We start from the raw sequence: 6681 nt of genomic DNA, 5'->3' as shown, positions 1-6681 counted from the left end.
TTTTTTTTTTTTTTTATATGTATTTACCTCGGGACGATGTCTACAAAGTTTGTTCACAGTTTTCAATAAAGTTGATTTTTGATGAAGTTTGAACTAATATTTTGAAATATTAAAACGTTTACTTCTTTAGTTGGTTTAAAAGACAGAAACGATTGGAGATCAATATATTTATAATGACTGGAACTGAGTCAGTGTGTGTGTGTGTGTGTGTGTGTATTGATCAAACTAGTGTAAACAGTATCAGCTGATCAGTTTTTATATTTTACTCCTTTTTCGTTCATTTTCCTTCTGACCCGTTTATTTCTATGTCATGAATTCTTTGGCGCTGACTGCTGGACAAATGTGGAACAACATGTTCAAATACACAGCAGAATAAAAACACCTAGAACATCTAGAACCTGTGGATCCAAACAGGGGTCTGTTCCACCAAACTAGGATAAGGGATTAAGCCGGGATATGTGGGCTATCCTGGCTCAACTGATCCATGATCCGGTTTCACTAAAGCAGGATAGGGAAAAGCAGGATATGTTTGATATCAGTTACCATGGAGATTTAGTCTGTGGAGTTAACCAGGTCCAGACCAGGCTAAGTTCAGGTTTATTTAATCTCATCCTTATCTCAGTAACAGTCTCCACAAATGGAACCAGTGGTTCTTCCACTGCCCATGAAACAGTGGAACCACAGGAACTAGACCCACTGTCAGTATACAAACATGTGGGATTATTCATGTCAATACTTTTACATAAATGATGATTTTAGATGATTTTCAATCATTAGATCAGTTCAGTTCAGTTGTGTTTATTCAGACATTTCAAACATTAGACATTTCTGCAGATCCAATGTTTAAAAACTCCAGAGTCTGTAAAGGAATAGGCTGAAGGCCAACATCATTCTGCTGACCCCCCATTCATATCAGCAAACAAATGAAATACAATAGATCCCAACGCCTTTAGTTTAGAAACAATAGAAACAACAAAAACTAAACAATTCAATAGTTTGAGTGGAAAAATGAACATTCACATTATTCATCTATTTTCATGACATTTAAACCTAGTTTTAAACATAAATAGTGTTGGACAGTCTGTGAACTCAGGACTGAACTGGTTCCAAACATGTCCTCCAACACAGACTAAATGTGTTCATATGTGTTCATATGTGTTCATATGTGTTCATATTTGTTCATATTTGTTCATATGTGTTCGAACAGAAGGTTTTTGAACACGACTTCCTCTAAAATTAGAAACACTTTCCCATATTTTGAACAAGCTCTGAATAATAATAATAATAATAATAATTTGTTTGTAAAGCGCTTTCAGTCAAAGTGCTGTACAGATATAAAATCAATCACAATAAAACAATAAAACATAAAAGCTAAAAACATTAACAGTAAAAACACATCATGACTTATACACAAAGTGAACAAGTGGGTCTTGAGCTTTACTTTAAAAACCTCCACAGAACATGCCTGCCTTATGTCCAGAGGAAGTCTGTTCCAAAGTGTTGGCGCACAAAAGGAAAAGGCTGGCTCACCGACAGTCTTTTTCCTGACTGTAGGCACCGTCAGGAGGCCAGATCCTTGAGAGCGAAGGGCACGAGAAGGTGCATATAGTGTAACCAGCTCTGTCAGGTATGAAGGTGCCGCTCCATTTAAAATTTTATAAGTCAATAAAAGCACCTTAAAATCAGCACGAACCTGACATGGAAGCCAGTGCAAAGAGGCCAACACTGGGGTCATGTGTTCAAATTTCCCAGCTCCAGTCAGGACCCGAGCTGCAGCATTTTGCACCATCTGCAGGACTCTGAAACTTTTTTTGGGTAGTCCTGAAAGAAGAGCGTTGCAATAGTCCAACCGAGATGTTACGAAGGCATGAATTAGGACTTCAGCATCCTTATCACTTAGAATTGGCCTGATCTTAGCGAATATGAACAGGCAACAGATTTTTAAAATTTTCAACATAAACTGTGTTGTTTTACAGTGGACTAAGTCACTAAACTTGAACATTTTTAATGTGCTCCTAAACTGCTGTGTGTTCCTATTGGACACTGGACTGATCAGTGCTATTGGCCTTTTCTGAATAATACTGATTAGATTTGGATTAGTTCAGTCAGTTTTCACCCACACCTCCATGAACTACAACATCTGCACTTCTTCTGTATAGTTACTCCAAGGAATCTGATTACATTGACCCTTTCAGTCTGTGTATTATTTAAACTCAGATAACTGACAGTTTCCCACAGACTATATATGTCATATAAATATAAATACACAAAGAGTCACATGATGTTCCTTTAATGAATAAGGATCAATCAAAGCGATTAAACCATCAGCTCCTTTAAAACTGAAGTCACAGAGAGAGAAAGAACAGAACCAGAACATATGAGAACAGAAGAAGAAATACACATTTAAAGAACAGAACCAGAACATGTAAGAACAGAAGAAGAAATACACATTTAAAGAACAGAACCAGAACATATGAGAACAGAAGAAGAAATACACATTTAAAGAACAGAACCAGAACATATGAGAACAGAAGAAGAAATACACATTTAAAGAACAGAACCAGAACATGTGAGAACAGAAGAAGAAATACACATTTAAAGAACAGAACCAGAACATGTAAGAACAGAAGAAGAAATACACATTTAAAGAACAGAACCAGAACATATGAGAACAGAAGAAGAAATACACATTTAAAGAACAGAACCAGAACATGTGAGAACAGAAGAAGAAATACACATTTAAAGAACAGAACCAGAACATATGAGAACAGAAGAAGAAATACACATTTAAAGAACAGAACCAGAACATATGAGAACAGAAGAAGAAATACACATTTAAAGAACAGAACCAGAACATGTAAGAACAGAAGAAGAAATACACATTTAAAGAACAGAACCAGAACATGTGAGAACAGAAGAAGAAATACACATTTAAAGAACAGAACCAGAACATGTAAGAACAGAAGAATAAATACACATTTAAAGAACAGAACCAGAACATGTGAGAACAGAAGAAGAAATACACATTTAAAGAACAGAACCAGAACATGTAAGAACAGAAGAAGAAATACACATTTAAAGAACAGAACCAGAACATGTAAGAACAGAAGAAGAAATACACATTTAAAGAACAGAACCAGAACATATGAGAACAGAAGAAGAAATACACATTTAAAGAACAGAACCAGAACATGTGAGAACAGAAGAAGAAATACACATTTAAAGAACAGAACCAGAACATATGAGAACAGAAGAAGAAATACACATTTAAAGAACAGAACCAGAACATGTGAGAACAGAAGAAGAAATACACATTTAAAGAACAGAACCAGAACATGTAAGAACAGAAGAAGAAATACACATTTAAAGAACAGAACCAGAACATATGAGAACAGAAGAAGAAATACACATTTAAAGAACAGAACCAGAACATGTGAGAACAGAAGAAGAAATACACATTTAAAGAACAGAACCAGAACATGTAAGAACAGAAGAAGAAATACACATTTAAAGAACAGAACCAGAACATGTGAGAACAGAAGAAGAAATACACATTTAAAGAACAGAACCAGAACATGTAAGAACAGAAGAATAAATACACATTTAAAGAACAGAACCAGAACATGTGAGAACAGAAGAAGAAATACACATTTAAAGAACAGAACCAGAACATATGAGAACAGAAGAAGAAATACACATTTAAAGAACAGAACCAGAACATGTAGAACAGAAGAAGAAATACACATTTAAAGAACAGAACCAGAACATGTAAGAACAGAAGAAGAAATACACATTTAAAGAACAGAACCAGAACATATGAGAACAGAAGAAGAAATACACATTTAAAGAACAGAACCAGAACATGTGAGAACAGAAGAAGAAATACACATTTAAAGAACAGAACCAGAACATATGAGAACAGAAGAAGAAATACACATTTAAAGAACAGAACCAGAACATGTGAGAACAGAAGAAGAAATACACATTTAAAGAAATGAACCAGAACATGTAAGAACAGAAGAAGAAATACACATTTAAAGAACAGAACCAGAACATATGAGAACAGAAGAAGAAATACACATTTAAAGAACAGAACCAGAACATATGAGAACAGAAGAAGAAATACACATTTAAAGAACAGAACCAGAACATGTGAGAACAGAAGAAGAAATACACATTTAAAGAACAGAACCAGAACATGTGAGAATAGAAGAATAAATACACATTTAAAGAACAGAACCAGAACATGTAAGAACAGAAGAATAAATACACATTTAAAGAACAGAACCAGAACATGTGAGAACAGAAGAATAAATACACATTTAAAGAACAGAACCAGAACATGTAAGAACAGAAGAATAAATACACATTTAAAGAACAGAACCAGAACATATGAGAACAGAAGAAGAAATACACATTTAAAGAACAGAACCAGAACATGTGAGAACAGAAGAAGAAATACACATTTAAAGAACAGAACCAGAACATATGAGAACAGAAGAAGAAATACACATTTAAAGAACAGAACCAGAACATATGAGAACAGAAGAAGAAATACACATTTAAAGAACAGAACCAGAACATATGAGAACAGAAGAAGAAATACACATTTAAAGAACAGAACCAGAACATATGAGAACAGAAGAAGAAATACACATTTAAAGAACAGAACCAGAACATATGAGAACAGAAGAAGAAATACACATTTAAAGAACAGAACCAGAACATGTGAGAACAGAAGAATAAATACACATTTAAAGAACAGAACCAGAACATAGGAGAACAGAAGAATAAATACACATTTAAAGAACAGAACCAGAACATGTAAGAACAGAAGAAGAAATACACATTTAAAGAACAGAACCAGAACATATGAGAACAGAAGAAATACACATTTAAAGAACAGAACCAGAACATATGAGAACAGAAGAAGAAATACACATTTAAAGAACAGAACCAGAACATATGAGAACAGAAGAAGAAATACACATTTAAAGAACAGAACCAGAACATATGAGAACAGAAGAAGAAATACACATTTAAAGAACAGAACCAGAACATGTAAGAACAGAAGAAGAAATACACATTTAAAGAACAGAACCAGAACATATGAGAACAGAAGAAGAAATACACATTTAAAGAACAGAACCAGAACATGTGAGAACAGAAGAAGAAATACACATTTAAAGAACAGAACCAGAACATGTAGAACAGAAGAAGAAATACACATTTAAAGAACAGAACCAGAACATATGAGAACAGAAGAAGAAATACACATTTAAAGAACAGAACCAGAACATGTGAGAACAGAAGAAGAAATACACATTTAAAGAACAGAACCAGAACATGTGAGAACAGAAGAAGAAATACACATTTAAAGAACAGAACCAGAACATGTAAGAACAGAAGAAGAAATACACATTTAAAGAACAGAACCAGAACATATGAGAACAGAAGAAGAAATACACATTTAAAGAACAGAACCAGAACATATGAGAACAGAAGAAGAAATACACATTTAAAGAACAGAACCAGAACATGTAACAACAGAAGAAGAAATACACATTTAAAGAACAGAACCAGAACATATGAGAACAGAAGAAGAAATACACATTTAAAGAACAGAACCAGAACATATGAGAACAGAAGAATAAATACACATTTAAAGAACAGAACCAGAACATGTGAGAACAGAAGAAGAAATACACATTTAAAGAACAGAACCAGAACATGTGAGAACAGAAGAATAAATACACATTTAAAGAACAGAACCAGAACATGTAAGAACAGAAGAATAAATACACATTTAAAGAACAGAACCAGAACATGTGAGAACAGAAGAATAAATACACATTTAAAGAACAGAACCAGAACATGTAAGAACAGAAGAATAAATACACATTTAAAGAACAGAACCAGAAACATATGAGAACAGAAGAAGAAATACACATTTAAGAACAGAACCAGAACATGTGAGAACAGAAAGAATAAATACACATTTAAAGAACAGAACCAGAACATGTGAGAACAGAAGACATAAATACACATTTAAGAACAGAACCAGAACATGTGGAGAACAGAAGAATAAATACACATTTAAAGAACAGAACCAGAACTATGAGAACAGAAAGAAGAAATACACATTTAAAGAACAGAACCAGAACATGTGAGAACCAGAAGAATAAATACACATTTAAAGAACAGAACCAGAACATGTGAGAACAGAAGAATACAATACCCATTTAAAGAACAGAACCAGAACATATGAGAACAGAAGAATAAATACACATTTAAAGAACAGAACCAGAACATATGAGAACAGAAGAAGAAATACACATTTAAAGAACAGAACCAGAACATGTGAGAACAGAAGAAGAAATACACATTTAAAGAACAGAACCAGAACATGTAAGAACAGAAGAATAAATACACATTTAAAGAACAGAACCAGAACATATGAGAACAGAAGAATAAATACACATTTAAAGAACAGAACCAGAACATATGAGAACAGAAGAATAAATACACATTTAAAGAACAGAACCAGAACATATGAGAACAGAAAAAGAAATACACATTTAAAGAACAGAACCAGAACATGTAAGTACAGAAGAATAAATACACATTTAAAGAACAGAACCAGAACATGTGAGAACAGAAGAAGAAATACACATTTAAAGA

Source organism: Sphaeramia orbicularis, unplaced genomic scaffold (genome assembly GCF_902148855.1).
Source record: "Sphaeramia orbicularis unplaced genomic scaffold, fSphaOr1.1, whole genome shotgun sequence".
NCBI classification, from domain to species: Eukaryota; Metazoa; Chordata; class Actinopteri; order Kurtiformes; family Apogonidae; genus Sphaeramia; species Sphaeramia orbicularis.
Note: the sequence above shows the minus strand (reverse complement) of the source record.